This window comes from Oryzias latipes, chromosome 21, assembly GCF_002234675.1.
Source record: "Oryzias latipes chromosome 21, ASM223467v1".
NCBI classification, from domain to species: Eukaryota; Metazoa; Chordata; class Actinopteri; order Beloniformes; family Adrianichthyidae; genus Oryzias; species Oryzias latipes.
In genome coordinates, this window is record NC_019879.2 from 17,880,520 (window position 1) to 17,903,217 (window position 22,698).

General features: G+C 38.5%; 1 protein-coding gene across 2 annotated transcripts in view; it reads right to left on the reverse strand.

The window, feature by feature from the left end:
- htr1f (5-hydroxytryptamine receptor 1F) overlaps positions 1-5,818 on the reverse strand; it is a 30,063-nt gene extending 24,245 nt beyond the window's left edge. The window contains exon 1 of one of the 2 annotated variants that reach the window (XM_011489645.3): positions 5,708-5,818. The gene's annotated coding sequence lies outside the window, so the exon portion shown is untranslated. Of the gene's footprint in view, positions 1-5,703 lie in introns of both variants that reach the window. The other variant, XM_011489646.3, reaches the window with a different exon arrangement.
- Between the last annotated feature and the right edge of the window lie 16,880 nt (positions 5,819-22,698).

Consider the following 22,698-nt stretch of genomic DNA (forward strand, 5'->3'; position numbering starts at 1 on the left):
CCACAAGAACATGTCATTGGGAAGGGTCGCTAATAAAAAATAAATATGTACGTCACAACGTGGTGTGACTGGAGTGGCCTGGTTAACATACCAGGCAGATGACCTTAAAGTTCAGGAACAGAAAGTTTTATTTATAGCTCACACACCTTGGGTGGACAGCTCACTCACACTCATCACACACCCCTTCACACTGAGCTCCTTCCTTTTTATGGAATCTAGTTAATTGGCTGGCGACGCCCAAGAAGAAAGCCTCTTTAACAAACAGTAAAGAAAATATACAACAAAAGATAGAAATGTCTTGGAAACCATACAGTAAAAGTCCTGTAAACAAACACAAACATAAATAAACAACTCAAATCCTTACAACCAAAAGATGTGCAATCCTTTCCACTTCCTATCCCCAACTCTAAACATGACAAAAATCCAACAAGTCCAAACATTTGGTTGTTGTGTTTTTCATTCATTATGTGTCTAAAAGTGCTAAGCTTTAACAGACAGGTGACAAGTAGATACAACTACTTAGTCACAATGTGCAACACTGTTTCTGGAAACATTGTGAGTTATTGTATTTTTAGTATTTGCAGAACAATTTTGCACACTGAATATCAGTCAAGCAGATGTTTTGTGTTTTTTAACTAAATCTTTTTTTTTCTGTTCCAAAAGTATTTATTTGTTTTCTTCTACACCTACATGTTCATTTTCCTACTCAAAAGTTCCACGAGGAACTCGCATTTGGTGATTTCTTTCTGCATGTTTTCTAAAGCTTTTGCATTAGAAACAGATCAAAGTCAAAGTGGTCAGAGAGTGTATAAGGCCAGAAAGTGTTGGAGCAAAGGCTCTTTCTTGTGTGTGTCTACGTATTTCACACTTTTGTTTCTATTTGCAGAGCATTATGATTTGTTGTGAAAGACACTGTCCATCTTTGGACAATCCATGTGATGAGCATTGAATCCCTTTTATCTCTGGCTTTAGGCTTTCACATAAGAGCAATGAGAGGCAACATCCAGGAACCTGGAACACCATCATTTTCTTTGAGAAGGATGTCTGGTTTCTGAATGGCTCTCTGGTCCACTAATGACTCAAAAGAGCAAGCTGGGTCCTTGATGCCACCCCTGGAGGATAAACAGACAGGGCAGATGGATGAACATCTATGATGCCAATATTCTCTCTATTTCATCCCAAAAACAAACTTTCAATCTTGCCCCCCAACTGTTCATAAAAATCTCTCCCAAACAGACAAGTAAGTGTATGTCTTCCAAAAATGGACATTATTATATAAAGGTGCTGCCAAAGGGGTTTTAGGCTTTTATCCCTTTTCTAGTAGGCATTTTCTTTTTTCCAATATCCATAAAGAGAGTCCACCTCTCATGGTCCATGACAGGATTCACTCTTCAGTATTAGATGGATCCTGATAATGGATGGTCTCATGAAATTTGCTACTTAAGTGCCTAAAGGTTATCCAGGGTTTGTAGTTTACCTTTACAGTCTATAACTCTGCACTCTTTTGAATGAATTTCTGTTGACGGGACGTGCTCCCCTCACTTGACGTTTCCAACCGTTGCCAAGTTCACACATATCACACAAACACACGATCAAAGTGATCCTCCTGTAGTGTTGCTAGGCTTGGTCTCAGCTCTTTTTGGTTTGAATAGCACTCAGACAGCTTTAATGATGTGCGATAAAGCAGCAGGAATTGTCTGGAGTGTGTTTCCACTGAGCAGCTACCCTCAATTTTCAACTTTCATCTGTCTTGAATCAGTGACAATTAATTAAACCTTGGTCCCTGAAGGCTAGGGACGATTGAGGGTTTTTGAAAAGAACTAATGTAATTCTTTTTACAAATGAGAGAGCTAAAGTACGGAGACTTCAACAATGTATCATCTGCAAAAAGCACATAAATTAAATCCAGGCAGATTTTGACAGCAAGAAACCTGCTTCTATGGTTATTAGTGAAATACCAAGGTGACACGAAGTTCTTTTGTAGCCAAGCGAAACCAGGAAGGAATGCACAAGCAAACTCAGTGACGGAAAACCTTATAATGTCCCATTTAAAATGACCAGATCATTTCTGCTTAATAATGGAACAAAAAAAGACGGGAACATTGTGGAAGCTTAGTTGTAACCAAACACAGCACTCCAGCACAGCAACAACAGAAGGAGTCATGACATGCAATTGCAAAAATAAGATCTCCTACTTCTTCAGTTTGACTCATCTACTCTATTTTTCTTGCAATGCTTCTCTCTAAGGTTGTGATTCATCAGTCAAAGTTCAGGAAATATTTCAAGTGCAACACAAAAAGACAAACAAACAAAAAATATATTATCCTCATCATGCAGATGATGCCTTCATGCATTTACAAAACTCTTACTACCATGTTCTGTTTTCCTCCAGCTTGTTAAATTCATTTCTGTGCAGATATTGTGCTCATATTTAAAAAGGCTTTTATTCCTTGTCTGAATAAATGTCTAAAATAATAGAATGGAGAGCTTTTATAATGCACATACTTCTAAATTGTATTTGTCAGCCTTCTGATTATGTGCTTGGCTTTAAATGCCCCCTCTTTGCTTCAACAATTCATCTTTTTTATTTTTATTTTATGTACCTCTTGTTTCACTCAATAGTTTTTAAAAGTGGCAGAGGGAATATGCGAGTAAATATTACAAAAATGATGAAGAAGGAAAAACTCCACAGTTCACAGAAAATTGGAAAACTTAGCCTTGATCCCTCAAAAATGTTGCTTTGCACTATATGTTTGCTTGAGCAACATGAAACTATAACGATCTGCTCAGGAAAACAATGTGCTTGCAGAGTTAAGTAATTCAACAGCAGGTTGCAACATAAACGAATGGGAATACAAATTAAATGGACACAAAATCAATATGGTTACTACAATACAACCCATACTACGTAAACCTGCTTGATCTTCAGATTTATTTTTGGTATAAATTGAGTTCAGTGACATCCCCACCTAAAGGCCATGTGTAACTGTAAACATTTACAGTTTAAACAATGATTCTTAGTTAAAGCTTAATTTGTTTTTATTTAGAAGTAATATTAGTAAATGAACTCAGATTAGCACTTATATCAGCACCAGTCAATAAAGACTGGATGAAGAACACTGACTGAGCAGCACTGATTACTTGCTGCTGAAGACTTCAGACCATCATTGTGTGTGAAATGTCCTTGGTTTGACTCTGCTGTTCCTTATCGGAGTCTCTTTTCTCAATACTTCCTTCGGTATATTTAAGTAGCAGAAGAAGATTACAAGAGAATCCAACGTTCCATGGTCTTTCCAATAACTAAATGAGAGGGGCCCTTCAGTTCCTGACTCCTGGCTCCCAGCCATGCAGCGATTTCTTGGAGCCAATATCCTGTGAAGTTCATATTTCCATCCGATGCCAATGTTAATTACATCACAAGACTCAATGGACAAGATCTGATCTGTTGCATTATCCAAACTACGAACTTGTTTATCGCACAGTCTGTGACCAACTCCATACATGAGCTGCCAAAAGATAAATAAATAAAAAAACTAAATCATTAAAAACCCACTCCAATGAAAATTATGTTTTTGGCCTTTTTACCATGTTTGTTTGTGTATTTTTCTGGTGATGGAAGACAAATGTTAGGAAAATTAAGCTTAAAGGCCCGTACACACCGGGACGAATTTCGCAGGCGATTTTCGCCGACGTTTAACGCCTCGTGACTAAACAAAGGGCACCAATGAGAGTGTGCACACCGACGCGAAAAAAACGCCACGCGTCAAAGCGTCAAAAAAAAAAAAAACGCCTCGGGTTCGTTTTTTTTTTTTTTGACGCGTCGCGTCGAAATCTATTCGACCAATGAGAATTGCGCTTTTGCACACGTGTCTGGAGCCTCTGAAGTTACAGTAAAACACAACTTGGGGGCGCTCAAACACAAAACACAAACACAACACAAACACAAAACTGCCTTGCTGAGCACACATACCAGCGAAGAAGATAGATGCCGTGTTGCATCTACACAGCTGCGAAGAAATAATGACGGACATTCTAAAATATCCCCGAACAAAGCACCAGTTGGAGCAACTGGTGCTTGAAAAATTCATGTTTTTTTTGTTTGAATCTGACAAGCCCGTAAATACTTGCTCTATTCTTCTTAGTGAAAAGCGAATTTAAGAAGCGTAAAGTTGCGCAGCGCCACCTTGTGTACAGGAGTATTTCTGTTTTACATTAAGCGCCATCTAATGTCAGGGAATGAAGATGCATGTTCGCTCGGCTCATCGTCAGTGGAAATCGCCTGGGTGTGAACACAAAAAACGTGGCGAAAAATGCTGGCGAATAACGCCTGGCGAATATTCGTCCCGGTGTGTACGGGCCTTTAGATTGCATTTCTGAGCATTCCCTTATTCAAATAGTTGTGAATCAGGAGCAGATAAAAAAATGTCATAGAACAAAGCCTGTCACAGTAGTAAAGGAGCTACAGTCAGTAGGCCACAAGCTCCCTGCTCCACTCCATTCCGATGCATCCACAAACAGATTCATGTACGTTTTTGTTTTCCTCGTCTGAGCTGGCATCTGCACGGTCAGGTAGCTCCAATATTGTTTGCCATTGTGGTTGCACCGGTAATGACGGAAAGTCAGGTCAGGCTTACTCTGCACCAAAAGTCTCACCCACAAATCAAATTCCTGTTCAACCACTGCCGCTTTGCAGAAACTGTTCTAGAAAACAACTGTTTTTTTTGTTTGTTTTTTAATCCTAAAAGCAGCATAATAATAATAAAAAGACCACTGGGAATGCTTTTAAATGAGATGACTGGAGTGAGACTTAAAAATTGATTTGGAAAACAATGTTCAATTAGGTTGCATAAATACATAATTTATCCTTACAACCATATAAAAAGGTTTCAAAATCTCTCACTCCAGCGATTTCCCCTACTGTCTTTATCACACAAGACCATTCCGACACTAGATGAATCCAAGCTCTCTTCACATGCAAAACCCTCCCTCTCTCCACCACACACATAACTCTCCATGCCAGGTTTGAGGCACTGTGGCATGTAGCTTATCTATCATTAGTTGGTCCAGGCAGAAAAGTAAACCTGCTGTTCGATCAAAGTAGGATTTGAATGCAAACTCCTCAGCAGCTTTGGGAGATGTGTTGTTACTATTGCAGATCATTTGAATGAAAACATTAAACATGACACATGCTGCTTTTAAAGACCCTTTCTTCTGTGATGTGACTAAAAAAGATCTCTACTAATAACTGAACTGTGGTCAGTCAATATAGTCTTTACCAGCAGCAGGTGATTTCATTTTCTTGCGCCTATTACATAATCAATATCAATCTGTCACTATTTAGAAGTAAATGTCTGAGGAAGAGAAGAATAAGAATAAGAGAGAGGAGTACCAGCACCATATAGAAAAATGTATTTATTTGGATCATGACAACAATATTTCCAATAACATGATTTTTAATGAAATGCAATAAACTGTTTGTGGCTGGCACATATCGCTACTAAACTCAGTCCGTCAATATCAAATCTGTAAATTCAGATTTTAAAAAATTCTCATTGCAGCAAAATTTTAAACATTAAGACATGAAAATCGTGTTTTCTCGTCATTTACTAACCCAGATATGTTCCCATCTGTTCTGCGCAGAAAGTAGACACTTCTCAGATTTAAGAATGCGCCTCAGAAGGATAAAGTCTGAAACAAACTTACCCACCTGTCGCTTCGACGCACGAGGCCAAAGGAAGCAGGCGCGTTTAATTAGATTTTACATTCCACGGGTATGTCCGTTCACAGCTCACCGTCGTTCACGCCGACACCCGTTCAGTTGTGCCAACGCCAGAGTGCGCGCAGGCGGGAGCGCGCCGGTTGGCCGCGGATGGAGCGGAGAGAGGTGCGTCAGTGGGGAGGAGGTGTGGGGGACAAGATAAGTGGAGACAGCAACGAAGGTGAACAAAAAAATGTTTAATTTAAGATGTTTGAGGAAAATGTCCCCATGGTGAGCCTAATCCGTGTTAAAAATAAATGTAAACCTTAATTATTATTTTGATTATTATAATTATTCAATAGCTTCTTGGTTGTTTTTTTTTTTTTATAATTGGCATTTAATATGTTGCTTGTCTTTTTAAGAGCAACTCAACTTTAAGATAAACTATGCAGTTCAGCATGCTTCTTTATCCACAAAAAAACAAACATTTCTGATTTTTTCCTGCCTTTTTTCTTTCTTATTTTGAATCATGCGTACCTCTTGTTTAACTTAATATATGATCCACGTGGCTAAAGTCTAAATAAATCCAAATATTTAGGTGGAGGGAGTGTGATAGTATGGGGAAGAGAGATGCATGTAGTTTTGCAACAGGTGGCAACGATCGCAGAATTTGAGATCAAATATATTCCAAATATGAGATCAAATATGCTCCAAGAGTGATGTTTCATGATATTTATACCAAATCATCAACATTTGTGAGTAGGATAAAATGTTTTTTTCTCGCAGTTTTGACTTCAGCTTTATCAAACATCTCTTGGATGAGTATGAATGTCCCTTTCATTCCAGAAACATCAAAGTCAAAGGCTTAGATGTCCCACACCAATGTTATGGGAAATGTGTTCACTGCATGTGACCCATCCCCTCTGGTGAGCTGCAGTCACAGCTTCACTTGGAAATCAGTTGGTAATTTAACCTCCCAACCCAACACTTCAAAAAACTGAACGTCAAGCAAGGAGGCAACTGAAGGAGAAGGGTTACATTTTTCATCTTGGATAGAAACTGACCATGGATTTGAACCTATGATCTTCCAGTCCCAGGGAAGACACTCTACCATGATAGCTTTGAGCTGTATCAGCCAACTTGGCTGACTAACAGGACATATTGGCTGTGGTAATCTGCTATAGCACAACAGCATGGGGCCAGGCTGCTGACCAGCTGCACATATACTGACATCAATTAAAGGCACTTTGAAGGGATTCCCATCAAGTTCAAATACTGCTGTGGAACTTGGAATAATTTTATTGTAGCACAAACCTTGCTTCATTAATGACAACCAACCACAGATACCATGTCTTTATTAAAGGGTTTTGATAATTAAAAAAACTACAAATAAACAACCAAGGTGTTAAAGTGAATGGTATTATTGTTGAGGGTAGCCTTCAGTGGCTATCAATGATGTGGAACAACGCAGTGCAACCTAGAACAGGATGTCCATCTGAAGTGTACAATGACAATGGTGCAAAGCTGGACATAGAAGCTGCTAAAGGGCCAATGCCTAAAAAGTACTGCTTTTTTGTTTTTGTCATCTACGGCGCGTAAGGGGTTGCAACAACAACGAACTGAAGGAAAACACTAAAATAAAGGAAACACAGGACACCACCATTAAATTTATATGAGAATTGGACCAAATGACCCCTCCCCCTCGCTGTCCAAATACAAAGTACCCACTAGCCCCAAGAAGCTAAAGTCATTACTCAGTCATTATATCTGTCAGAACAACTGTTCTTGCTCTGCTACCTTTTCTTAACATGTTCTTGCTACTCATCATTTCTTTTCATGATACATATTTTTTCACGATGATCAAGCTATAAACTGACCAATCAGATGCCTCAATTAAAGATTCTCCCAAACCCGCTTCAAGTTGCGGGCTTTAGACCTCCAACAAGCTTAAACTGACTGGCAAGAGTTGTTGCCATAGAAACAATGATTCAGACTGATTTGGACCAATCACTATATTGACATTTTCTGGCTCCAACATGGCGGCGTCAGTATCACAAAAATGGTGACTAACATGTCTTCATGTGGTTGGAGCCAAAAGTAAACCAGTTTCTATGGGTGACATCATCAACAACACCAATGGACAGTATGCAAAACAACAAAGGGATCAAAAGGTTACAAACTAAAAATTTGTTTACAACTAATTACAATCACATAAAAGACAAGTTGACAGCTTATTGTTATCACTTAAAAGCTCAACTGCCTTGAGTATTTCCCACTGAACCAGTTGGGACTGAAATACTAGGGGCTACATGCTGTCCTCCCCACCACCAGTCCATGACTTTCATGCTTCTCCAGCTGATCAGCCAAAGGAACATCAGATGGCCTCAATCAGCAGCAGGTAGGAACAATACAGAATGGCATGGCTCAGAGGCAGTAAGAGGGTCTTGAAGAAATTAACATTTTATAAAGATGTGGTTTTGGTCAGACATGTGACAACTCTATTTCTGGGACAGCAGTGAAAGTTTTGAAAAGTCACGATGATGAAGAAGGATTCATAACATTACCAAAATAAAACCATGAAAACAAGTGAAGCCATTAAGATTTAAGACACTTTCATTCAGCTGACACAGGATTTAACACATATCTCTTTGAAAGCCTAATATTTTATTAATGTTTGCATCTCTTTTTGAATATATAAACTTTTCTGTTTTAAATGATAGACTATAGAGTCAGAATAGACAAAGATAAATGACAGAGTTGTAATAAAGTCAAAGGATATACTGTATAAGATACTGGCTTACTGTATCTGCACACTGTGGAATTCCCATAACTGCTGCTGATTTAATTTGACCTGACTGTGAGATACAATTTCATGCATATGATGGGAAAAGTTCTCATCACATTCATCTCAGTGTTTTTTTTCTAACTTGGGCAAAGAAAGAAAAAATCAAAGGGGGTGCGCAGATTTTTTTAAGCCCAATGTATTGGCAGCAACTGCGGAACACGAGAGGGAATGATGAGAGCTTGGCCAACAGCAGAAAAAGAGTGCATTTATAGCTGCAGTATGTGCACTTTGGCCGCCATGAAAATTTACTCCCAAAAAATGATATATATTTTACTGAGAAGTGTGAAAGTTATTCAGAGTTAAGACCTAGGTGCTCAAAAGGATCTCATTGTTGAAGACCCGTCCAAGAAAGAAGAGCCAGGAGAAGGGATTTGGACACATCAGCGGTTCAGATGATAGCCATAAATAGGCAGAAGGAAAACACTGGTTATAAAATGAGATAGCTGGTGAGTTGGAGGTGTTGTTTTGCATTTTTTTATCTCTCCTCCCTCAAAACTATTCAGCTCCCAGCTCTTCATTGTACTCAGTGTTATGTAAATGCACTGTCACTGTCTTTCCTACACAAGAAATTCTTAATTGAATTAGATGTGGAATGATGTAGTAGTTTGAGATGGTCGGGTTCTTTTTAAGTTTTCTGTTCGGATCTTGTTTTTAAGTTAGTTCTCCTGATATTACTTATCTTAAATGGTATATTATCTTTAAATGAACAAATAAAGACATTTCAAAATGTCAGAATGAAATGACGGTCAGGGCTTGTATTCCGACTAATTACTTTCCAGTCCAAGTCAGGGAGGGTAACCTGACAAACAAACAAAAATCGTATTAAAATATTTTACATATAAGTACTGATCAAGTATGGAAAAGGTAGACTATAGAAAAGTTTTAAATGGCAGTTTTTACTTGGTAAAAACTCACTTTAAACAAGCAGGTAAAAGCACATGTAAATCCTGCATCTGGTAGGGAGGTTTTTAACTTTAGCAAGTACAATGGTTAAAAATCATGGCAGAGGCCATCAGCCAGGTCTGCTCTTCAAGTTAATGTTGAACCATGGTCCTTTTTTTCATCCAGGGGTTGTTATTGATTTTAATGTCATTAAAAATGTATCAGTAAATGGCATCTAAGTTAGACGCATTTGTGTTGCCAACTCAGATGGAGATTCAAACACGAGCACTTGATAAAAAATGTAATATATATCATAACTTTCTCTCCTGTAATACTGAAAAATTAGCTAAACATTTGCAAAATAAAAACACAATCTAGTTGCATTAATATAACATCTAAATCTGTTGGTTGAGTTTACTATGTTGAAGATGTTGGCTTGGTTTAAATGATTCTAAATTTTACCTAATGTGTCTATAACTTTCTGATTTCTGGGCATTATTTTGTGAAAAATTACTCAGAGAACTAAGAACAGCAGATGTGACACAGACACTTTAAAAGAATTTGTGACTCCTTGATGTCTTTGTTAGAACTTACTACCAGTTAGTGCACTTCACATTAGAATAGGGTTACTTTGGTGCTTTTTTAAATAAATACTAACATGTTTCTATGTTTGCAGAGATTTAATTTAGGGATGAATATAAAGAAAAAGTTTAAATAAAAATGGGAGAGCACAATAAGAATGTATCACAGATGGCACAAATTGCATATTTGTTTTTTGTCATCCATCTCTGTATGAAAGTTGTGTAGAATTACAGTGTACATATATATATATATATATATATATATATATATATATATATATATATATATATATATATTCAATACACTTTGATTTATGGTTATACATTTGCAGCATAAGTGAATGTTTTTTTGTTTTATTTCTGTTGATTGGGGTTAAAAAAGGGGAAAAAAGAATGACTGATTTGAAAGTGTGATTACAGAAATTGCTTTTACACGCGAACATATGACAAGTCATTAGTCACCAGGTTCTCCTCATGAGTCATGTAAATGTTGAACTTGTAGAAAGGGCTGTAATTATTGAAGTTATTTGTCAGAGGTGGACTCAGCTGTTGGACAGAGTCGGATTAGTTGAAAATAAAGAAGTAGTGATGACATCCCTGCAGGGATGCCAGTCTCTCATCAGTCACAGCGTAATGGTGCTGAGGACTCATTTGAATCACCAGACTGTGTCGGTGTGTGCGAATGTCACATTACATCCAGCCTATCTTTTAATTGATACAAACCTGTGAAACAATTGTGTTTTCCAAGCTTACCACTGTTTCTCCTTATATTTTTAACACGCTACAACACTCCCACTCCATGTTTTGTATGATTTCCACCTCTTTTCTAATAAATTATAGGTATCAGCATGAAGGGGCACTTGGTACAAGAGCATTTTATTATATATTTTTTACATTTTCACTGAACTGCAGTCCATTATTTCCCTAACAGATCAGCTATATAACCACCCACACAATGCATACCTTGAGAAACAAATAAAGTGTACCAAATGTTCTGTCCATAGCGTGCATGTTGTGAAGACAGGCAATGTGAAATAACCTTGGTTCACATTTGAATAACATGTGAGCAAACTATTCTGTACATGATGGTTGGGACAGCATCTTCTATATTGCAACTTCACATCTTGTCAATATTATTCACTAACTGAAGCCCATCTCTCGGTGGATGGAGTGTTCCTGCCCCAGGTGGAGGAGTTTGAATATATTTGGGTTTTCTAGTTATTTAAACATTTATTACATAAAAAATTTCTAACATTGAAAAAATCAACTTTATTTATTTTTAAGAAAAGCAAGACATAAACTTAAGATAAAATCAATGGCTAACATTCAGCTACATCTGTGCTTAACACCTTTGTGTGGCTTCACGTTTTTAACAAGAGGCTTTATTTTCTGTCAGCAAAAAACAACTGAAAAACTGCAGGTCTGAGAAACTAAAATAATCTTCCTCAAAGATATACAAAATTGATGTTTTGGTCAAAAATTGCAAGGTTGTTCATTGTTTCACTATTGATTTCTGAACCTGCAATTTTACGTGAACAGATAAACACACAAGGAAATTGAGAGAGCAAAACAAAACTACAAAAGTAGATTTTTATATTTTCAGCTGCTATTTTGGTTTAAAAGGCTAAAATACTGATCAGGCAATTATATTTACTAATGTGGACTTTGATGACTAAAATGATAAACTGCTGTAAAACAAAAGAATAGTCAGCATCAAGAGGTTAGAAAATTAATGTTTCTGATAAAGTTGGGATTATCGTTTTGAAAAAGCATAGAGGAGGCTGATCAGCTCCAAAAGGGTCAGGTTTCTGGATAAGGGAGTAAAATATACAAATCTCTGTCTGATAAAACTTTAAGTCATCTAAGTAATGTGCATCTTTTAACAGTTTTCTGATAGAAAAATACATTAAGATTATAACACGATTAACATTTTTATGCACCTATTAAAAGAAATAGAATTACACTACAGTACAAATAATAATAATAGTAATATAGCAATGAAGAGCTTGTGCATAATTAATCAAGACTTATTGTTCTTGAGGACCCAATTGCAGAAGACCTAAAAAAAAGCTTCATCACAAAATATTGTGAAAAAGTTTAGTGCTGAAAACTGAGGTTTCCCTTCAGTTTGTTTACAAAGGGTTAAATCAAAACTGAGGTTGTCTTAAGGCAAGAAAAATAATGATATATATATATATATATATATATATATATATATATATATATATATATATATATATATATATAATTTAAATATGATAAATAAAATAACGCCCCTCTCACCCTCCGCGGGTGGTTTCTCCTCCAAACTCGGGTCCTCTACCAGAGGCCTGGGAGCTTGAGGGTCCTGCGCAGTATCTTAGCTGTTCCTAGCACTGCGCTTTTCTGGACTGAGTGGTCTGAGGTCTTTCCAGGTATCTGTTGTAGCCACTCCTCCAGCTTGGGGGTTACTGCCCCGAGTGCTCCAATTACCACAGGCACCACTGTCACCTTCACTTTCCAGGCTTTCTCCAGTTCTTCTCTGAGTCCCTGGTATTTCTCCAGTTTCTCATGTTCCTTTTTCCTGATGTTTCCATCGCTTGGCACTGCCACATCCACCACAACGGCTTTCCTCTGTTCTTTATCCACCACTACAATGTCTGGTTGGTTTGCCATTACCATCCTATCAGTCTGGATCTGGAAGTCCCACAGGATCTTTGCCCTCTCATTCGCTACCACCTTCGGAGGTGTTTCCCATTTTGACCTTGGGGTTTCCAGTTCATATTCTGCACACATGTTCCTGTATATTATTCCAGCCACTTGATTGTGGCGCTCCATGTATGCTTTACCTGCCAGCATCTTACATCCTGCAGTTATGTGCTGGATTGTTTCAGGGGCCTCTTTGCACAGCCTACACCTTGGGTCTTGTCTGGTGTGGTAGATCTGAGCCTCTATCGCTCTGGTGCTCAGGGCTTGTTCCTGAGCTGCCAGGATGAGTGCTTCAGTACTGTCCTGTAGTCCAGCCCTTTCTAGCCATTGGTAGGACTTCTTGATATCAGCCACTTCAGTTATGGTCCGGTGGTACATCCCATGCAGGGGTTTGTCCTCCCATGAGGATCTGTCCTCCAGCACTGTGTCCTCTGCTCTCCATTGCCTGAGACATTCACTGAGCACACTGTCATTTGGGGCCTTGAGCTTGATGTACTCATGCATCTTGGATGTTTCATCCTGGATAGTGGCTTCTACACTCACTAGTCCTCGGCCTCCTTCCTTGCGGCTAGCATACAGTCTCAGTGTGCTGGATTTGGGATGGAACCCTCCATGCATGGTGAGGAGCTTTCGTGTTTTAACATCCGTGGTCTGTATCTCTTCCTTTGGCCATCTTATTATTCCTGCAGGGTATCTGATAACTGGCAGTGCGTAGCTGTTTATTGCCCGGGTCTTATTTTTGCCATTGAGCTGGCTTCTCAGGACTTGCCTTACTCGTTGGAGGTATTTAGCTGTTGCAGCTTTCCTTGTTGCCTGCTCCAGGTTCCCATTTGCCTGGGGAATTCCAAGGTACTTGTAACTGTCCTCGATGTCTGTTATTGTTCCTTCTGGGAGTGAGACCCCTCCTGTGTGGACTACCTTGCCTCTCTTTGTCACCATCCGGCTGCATTTCTCGAGCCCGAATGACATCCCAATGTCAGTACTGTAGATCCTGGTGGTGTGGATCAGGGAGTCAATGTCACGCTCGCTCTTAGCATATAGCTTGATGTCATCCATGTAGAGGAGGTGACTGATGTTGGCCCCATTTCTGAGTAGGTATCCATAGCCAGTCTTGTTGATTATTTGGCTGAGGGGGTTCAGACCTATGCAGAACAGCAGTGGGGACAGAGCATCACCTTGGTATATCCCACATTTGATGGACACTTGTGCAAGTGGCTTCCCATTGGCTTCAAGGGTGGTTTTCCACAGCTTCATCGAGTTTCCTATGAAGGCTCTTAGAGTCCTGTTGATGTTGTACAGCTCCAAGCATTCAGTGATCCATGTGTGTGGCATTGAGTCATAGGCCTTCTTGTAATCAATCCAGGCTGTGCACAGGTTGGTGTGTCGTGACTTGCAGTCTTGGGCGACTGTTCTGTCGACCAGGAGTTGGTGTTTGGCTCCTCTGGAGTCTCTACCAATGCCCTTCTGTGTGTTACTCATGAATTGATCCATGTGCCTGTTTATCTTGGTTGCAATGATGCCTGACATGAGCTTCCATGTTGTGGACAGACAGGTTATTGGCCGGTAGTTGGATGGGATTGCACCCTTTGAGGGATCCTTCTGGATCAGGATGGTTCGCCCTTCCGTTAGCCATTCGGGGTGAGTCCCATCCCTAAGCAGCTGGTTCATTTGCGCTGCCAGGCGCTCGTGGAGTGCGGTAAGCTTCTTTAGCCAGTAGGCATGTATCATGTCAGGGCCCGGTGCTGTCCAGTTCTTCATACCTGAAACTCTTTGTTGGATGTCAGCCACTGTGATGGTTACTGGATTCTGTTCAGGGAGGTTGCTATGTTCTTTTCTCAGAGAGACCAGCCACTGGGCATTGCTGTTATGTGCTGTCTCTTTCTCCCATATACTTTTCCAGTACTGTTCAGTTTCCAGCCTTGGTGGGTCTGCTCGGCTGTTTTGACCCTGCCACTGAGCGTACACTTTTGCAGGTTGAGTTGCGAAGAGCCTGTTTATTCGTCTGGCTTCATTGTCTCTTGTGTACCTCTTTAGGCGGCTGCTCAAGGCTAGGAGCCTTTGTTTGGCAGTTTCCAGTGCTTCAGGTATGGACATCTGGCTGTATCTCTTAGGTACTTGCTTTCTCATTGTACCTCTTTGAGCCTCTGTCAGCTTATTCACATCCTTCCGAGTTGCCTTGATTTTGGCCTCTAACCGTTGCTTCCATGGTGGGTACTGTTTTCTTCCATGGTTGCTCTTATAGCCAAGCATCTCAAGGATCACTGCTGCTGAAGTGTAAACCAGTTCATTGGTTTCCGTGATGGTTGTGGTAGGAATTGCCCTCAATGCTTCAATCACAGTTTCCAGTAGACTTTCAGGCGGTCCATCACTTAACCGTTGTAGCTGGTGTCGGGGTTGCTTAGTGTTCATTGTAGACATGATCTTGTCTTTCAGGTCAGTTGCTGCCTCGCTCAGTGTAATTGTGGTTGTTGGGGCTGTGTACCCAATCTCAGGGTGGGAGTGTGGTATAACCTCCTCTCTGACCTGTTGTTCTGGCTCTACCGTGGCATTGTATTGTATTGCTTCAATCTCAAGTTGTGATAGGAGTTGCCGTTTCCTTTCAATATATATATATATATATATATATATATATATATATATATATTGAAAGGATTGCTGTAATCCATATAATTCAAAACAGTCTAGGTTATTGTATTCCAAATTCAGGCTTTTGAAAAGCCTTTAAATAGTATTGTACTTCTGGGTCAGTTGGTCACACAATCATGGTGACGACTGTGGAGCTGATAGTTGTTAAAAGGAGAGTCACTGACAACCTGAAAGTAAGGTGAAGCACAGTGAAGCATATTTAAAGAATGTTTAATGTCATAAAACAGAGTTCAAAAACCGAGTTAAAAGGACCTGTGAGAGGATTTTGATATAAAGACCAGAAAAGTTCAGAACACTTTACGTTCCCCTGTTGAGCACCTCTTATTTTCAAGCGGAACTTGACCCCAGCTCAAACTGCCGAAAGTGCAAATTCCTTATTGTCCCCAGATGATGTTTGGATGGCTGTCTGGCTTAAATATTTGGCTAGCGAATTTACATAATCTGAACACCACAGAGACGAGATGCAGTGATGTGAAGAGAACGATGTAAGGAACCAGACAGTGTAAAAGAGATGAAGATTGTTATTACAGCAATCTGCAGACTGCTGTGGACTGACTGTCTCCTGATTTGCTGGAATTGCAAGCGATGAGAGTCCAGATTAAAAAGTGATTTACAGAACATGCATCCTCACATTTTTCAATTATTCAACTTGTTTGGATTAAAAATATTGTTTTACTTTTCGGGTCTAAAGTCATTTTGATGCAACCTTTTGGAAATTCAGTAGCTGAAAGTTCTAGTCAATGAAATAAAAGCAAAGAAATGCATGAAATAGATACAAAGTCTAAATCAGTTTAATTTTCTAAACTGGAATTAGTAAAAAACAAAGAAAGGACATTTTAAAGAAGTTTATAATTATCAAGTTTCTCTTTGTATTTGGCCCTAAAAGAAACATTTTCATTTCAACCTCCATTAAATCAGAAAATATAAGCAGTTATGAAACTAGAACTCTGTCAATTAACTGCTTAAGTGCCCACACATGAACTCTCCAAGCAGTTTTAGCATCGTATTGGCAAGGTGGGTGACAAACGGTGCTCTGAGCATTTTATGAACTCTTATCATTGCAAAAATAATTCCACATTCATCTCACAGCCCTGGCAGCGTTCCTTTATGAACTAATTCTTCTAGAATTCAGCCTATTACAAAATACTATCTTATAAATATTGGCTGCCAATTTCTGGTAAGTACAAGTGCATGTGTGTGGGAGGTTTTATAGAAATCGCGTCTCTCTGCCTTATGGAGTTAGAAAACCCTGTAAGCCTCTGCCCTCATTAGTCTGCCTTCCGCTTGCATGTTACAGCTCTTTGATGCACCAAAAACTGTTGGTTACAGCTTTTTCATGCATCCTGGTATTGCAGAAAAAGATTGTGTTACATAAAAAAAAAGAAAGTATGGGAAGTGGCTTTATTCAGAAAAAGCAGAAACAGACATTTTAAAAAAAAGCTCGGGATAGTCTGAAACTCATAAAGATCTCTTCATAAATTACCCCTATTGCAGTGAGTTTGGTTTTCCTCTAAAAACAAAAAAATAATCCAAAATATGCAATTACGAATGTGCAGGGCTTACTGGTTTTTAAGCAGAGATTGGTGTCCGATTGAACTTGGAGGTGCTAAATCCCTCTTTGAATAGCAGTCACTCAGCAGTGTTTGACGCAGACTGAACATATGAGAAGCTGGGGCTGATTACTAAAAACTTATCTGATCAACAGTAATGATACACACTGATATTAAACACATACACCCACAGAGCACCCTGGAGAATGGATGGAGAGAGGAAAGAATCTTTTGCTTACACCTTTTATTAACAGAGAATAACACAGCATTGATCAGGATAGCAGTCTAAAGGAAAAGGCAATGTTTTTACAACTGCAGAAGAAATAATCATTGCTTAAGTCTAAGTTAAATAAATAAATAAATAAATAAATACATAAATAAATGGAAGCTTTAGTTCCACTTGGTGTACCTTCTTTCTAAATTTGGTCTCTGGCTCAAATACCTGTCTCCATGCTGGCTTCAGGTCCCTGAGGTTTTGCCAAAATTCATTTGCTTTTGGAATAGACTGCCACAGGCGCACAGATCAAATTTGTTCCCATAAGCCTCTCATTGAGCAAAAAAAAGTGAATATTCTAATTTCTTCTAAATACTGCCATCACACTTTTCATGCAGAGCGTGATTGGTTTTTGCTCAATGTCTGTTTCATATTTTACTCCACATAATAAATCTCCTCTATTAATTACTCTCCTAACTGTGATAATGAAATGCCAACTTGGATCTGATTTAAATTTTGGTTCTTAAAAAAGAAATGTATCATGCCGTGATAAATATTTTGAAATTAAAAGATGCATTGTCATTTGCATAACTAAGGCTAAAAATGGATTCTGATGGATCTTATGATTGGGTTTGAAGAAGTGAAACAAGACTGGTGGAGCACCTTCATCTTTTTGAGAGTTAAAAAAAAGTCACATTTTGCATGTTTGAAAAATACTGACAGAGCAAAGTTAGAGGACATTCCAGTGAAGATTTATTTCCTCATACTCTGGTTTTGGGGGAACACCTGTTGGTAGACAGGCGTTTTTGGTGCTTATTGTTATTATTGGCATTACACAACTCTCACCCACAGATAATTTACCAGTTCTGCTTTTCCAGGATTGAAGTTGCACTTTACTCTATAATTTGCAATTGATTATTTTTGCAGCAGATAATATAAAAAATATAAATATGTTGAAAATATAAATATGTATATTAAAATTTTTGTCTAATTGTTACAAATTGTATAAAAAAATGCGTGCACTTGAATAGAAAAACATGTTAACTTCACAGGATGGACTTTTTTTTTTTTATCACCTTTTTCTCTGTTTACAGATGGGATCAAATGGCTTTATATCCAGCATGGTTTCGATTCTCAGACAGGGGAGACCTTCTTATCTTCTACCCCTGCCTGCTCTGTCTGCTCTGATCTGTAAACACTGGCTGTCTTGTGGAAAATTTGCACCAAAATCATTTTCTCTGTCCACTTTCATTCAGCTCACATGCTGTGGAATAATGGAGCCAAAGATAATCTCTGGTGAGGAGGTGATTTGTTTGGTTTGTTCGTTTGAATCTCTCTTTTTTTTGGTGATGTGTAATAAATAGGCTTTTTTAAGCTGAAGCAGAAACCATTATGATATCATAAAGTATGCAAAGCACATTTTTATTACTAGTCCATATGAGGATTTTTGATCACACCATGAGAGCTGTACTGATGTGATGGCATACAGTACAGACCAATTCCAGATCATTGTTGTGATAATGTATCATGGGTTATCAGTTAGGGGATTGTAAATCACATGCACTTGTGGTGTATGGGTAATGCTGTCGTACGGCGTCCTTACGCCATACTAGTCATTAGTAAGGTGCGCGCACTGTACTAACCTGTGCTGTGGGCAGGGTTTGGGGTGCACCTACTTCACCCTTACTTACCCTTACATGTTGTATAAGAGTTAGCTGCGACCTGTTGCCTCCGCAGCCTATGGCAAAAAAAACGTATGAACATTTTGGCCCTACAGGCTCACCAATCTAATCTACGGCTTTCCTGTGGGCCAACTGTGTGCCCTCTACAGATTCTCCCAATTTTCACCTGCAGACAGCCCACATCAACCTGTAATGGCATTGTAACTAAGGCATTAGCAAATATAGTAAGTGATTAGAAAAATAAATAAACTTTGTTTTTACTTTTTTAACAGCTCTTTAGTAACAGGGGCATCCACACCAAAGTTAATTCACATAGAGATTTGGCAGAGATGTTACCGTGGGTTGTCTTCCTGACACAGATGGACTGGGACTAAACTAAGGGGTCTGATTTATAAATGTGATAAGTATTCTATTATATGAGTTTATTATAAAGCGATCAATTACCTCAGAGGCTCAGAGGTGTGAATCTAAAGGAGGGACGTTGTACCAAGTGCAGAATAGAGCAGCTGTGCATAAATGGAAACATGCTGTTGCATATTTTAAAGTTGTTTCTTTGAAATGTCACACATCAACAGGCTGCAGAAATATTGTTTTAATGTAATGTTTCTGCAGTCACTCTGTTAAGAACATCTGTGTCTGAAGCTGCGTTTGGCCTGAAAGCGCTCTGATCGCTCTCCCCCCTGCAGTTAGACGTGAGGCGCTTTCTCCGTCTTGTACCCCCCTCCTGTCGTCAACCGTCTCCACACTATTGAAGGACAATAAAAAAGGAAATTCACACCTTTTTGTCTGGGAATCAAGACTTAAAAGGGTAAAGAATGATAATAAAAGCGCTATTTTTCTCTTTTTTTATCCACTGTCATCCTTAATTTAGGAAATTCCAGATGAAAGTATTTTCTAAAAATTGTGGCAAAAATTGTGGCTCACACACACTCCTGTAGAGCTCTGGTTAGTTTGGAACTGTTTGAGCTAAGTCCCCATTATCTGACCAAAGCTGCTTATGAATGTTTGCCTATTTATGTCTCATTGACATACACCTTCTACTAATATATGAGGGCAGAGTGTAGGAGGAGAACTACATACATGCATGTATGTACAGCTGCATGCAGGTTGGGTTTTTTAAAGGGACATCTTTGTGAAAAAAAAGTGCTTCATGCTTTCAGAATTCTGAAATATTTCTTGGATTTTCAGATTTGGGCAAACACCATGTTGTATGATGAAATCCACAGTTTTATAGTTAAGATCCCCGGTTTGTGACCTTTTGGGATTTTAAAATTAAAATATTTATCAGATTGAAGTTCTTTAAAAAAAACAGACTGAAGTATTTAGACATTTTGTGTATTTGTGTTACTTTACCTTTAATGATGTTGCTTGGCAACAAAGATGACCTCGATGCTGTCCTAACTCAAATGATGCAACGTTAGTATTACACCAAACTTTAGGTAACCCAAGCTTCAAAAATGGGGCATGTCCAGTTACCACAGCTGTTGCCTCCCTTTTTAAAATACAAAAATTAAACAAATCTGAATTATTGGGACTTTTCTCTACAGCTGACTCTGAACTTACTGCATATTTCAGCTCCAAGGATGTGCATTGTATTATACAGCAGCAGTGTGGGTGGCCAGGGCTCTTTTTATTGCTCACGAGAAAGTAAGTGCAGCTCAGGAAATTGCAACAGTTTCTGAAAGCCATATTGCCTTCACAGGCACAGTTTTCATGGTGGCAGAGATGAGTATTATAAAGGATGACTTGTAAGAGGAATTAACATCTTAACTAAACCCAAAAACCTTTTTCCTTCATCAAGAGAATGCAAAGAGTGTGCAAAGCAGTACCGTAATCAAAGCAAAAGGTGGCTACTATGAAGAACCTACAATATGATATATTTTCAGTTGTTCCACACTTTTTTCTTATGTATATAATTCCACATGTGTTAATTCATGGTTTTGATGCCTTCAGTGTGACTCTGCAATTGTCATAGTCATGAAAATAAAGAAAATTCTTTGAATGAGAAGGTGTGTCCAAATGTATACACACACACATATATATATATATATATATATATATATATATATATTTGGATTACTGCTTTGCACACTCTAGGCATTCTCCCTTTAGTAAACTAAAAAAAAAAACAATAAGAAGAAAAACACGGGCTTTTGATAAAAAAACACTCATCTGCTCCAATTATGAAAGTGTTTTAACAGTTGAAAACAAAATCCTTAGTGTTATTAGCACAGACACCCTATTAGATGTTTCTAATTATCTTGATAACATTTTCAAAAAGAGACTAAAAAAAACTCAACCCTGTAATTAAAATGTAAGTCACTTAAAGAAAACTGGGGTTCAATTCTGAACAAAATAGAACACAGATCCTTCCATCTGCGTTGTGTCTCCTTCTCTTTGTACTTAATTTAGTGTCGCAGTCGCATCCTTGATTGAAACCACTGCTCTCACATTGTAATATATGCATGGATGTTTGGATCTGTCAGAATTTATGACCATGTTGGATCACGCCTATGCTTTCCCTGTGGACTGTGACTGTCAGCCAAAACCACATTGGCAAATTAATTCCCTCAAAGAGGAAAAACCTTTTGTGGAAGTGGTGAGACATATCTTGAGAGAAATTGGAATGAACCTTCAAGTGAAGAAGAGTTGATAAAAGAAAATATTTCAGCATGAATTTTGCCATCAAACCTTTGTATTATAGAAGGTTTAAGAACCCTGAAGGGACAGGTGATGAAAACTGCGGTCCTGTCTTCTATTCTGCAATTTCTGTGTGTGTGTGTGCTGAGCCCTTATTATTTTCTGTGAGTCGGTGGGAGCCTACACTGTGAGTGTGTGTATCTTCATTCACACCAGTGCAGGATTATCGCTGCCTGGCTGACTCCCTGCTCTAGTCTTACTACAAACTAACACACACTAATTTTCACATCTCCTGTTATCCCCAAAAGAAAATGCTGCAACCTAGCAATTACAGGAAAGAAACTTAAAAGGGCCAATGGTGAACCTCTGTGAGGTGATGAACTTTTTTCTTTTAAATTTGTACCTTAAATAATCATGACCTGTTTGGTTTTGCTTTTTTTCTTTATCTGCATGTTTTAGAAACACATATTGAAAATTAAGATAACATATCAAAGAATAAAACTTTTTTTCAAAACTTACAGGCCCGATGTTGGGCTAGTCTCTTTTTTACCTCAGATCTTCATCACAGCTTTTACTGTATTCCAGAGAACTGTAAGAGCCATTAGAACTATTTGTTTCTTGCTTCAGCAGACCAGATAATAACAAAAAAGGCAGTGATTGTATAGATCTGGGTGATGAACATTTATAAGGCCTACACAATTTCAAGCAGTTTCTATGTTCTACAAATAAACGAAGACCCAAACCTTTAGCAAATTTGACTTTTGCAGGTTGAGCATACAAAAAGAACAAAAAAAACTCAAAAGAGATATAACTCTCCCTGAGTTTGTTTCAGTGAGCTAAGACTTGGGTATTAAGAATAGAAGTTGGCGAAGCAACACTCGTTTCTGGGGAACATGTCTGTTCTGGCTGTCATCAGGGAGGAGGCTAAAGGGGTAAAAGGGAGCCCCCTGCTTCAGTTCATTTCCTTTAAAAAAACGACAGTGTTTGTAACATGTTTAGTTTTAAAGGGTAAAAGTTTTTGACTATCACAATCTTAATACGGATCTTTGTGTTTCATAAAGCAACAACAAACCTACTGATTTCAAGGCTTTAAAAAACGAGAAAGCAAAATAAAGAATAAAAAGAAAGTAAAATATTTTTCTCAGGCATCAAACTAAAGTGCTATTTTCCACAAAGGTCCTGCATCAAACACTGACCTCTGGCTCTCAGGGCTTCTCGTTCTTTGGAACGAGTAGAACAGTTCATATTAACGAACACAATAACAAACAAAAA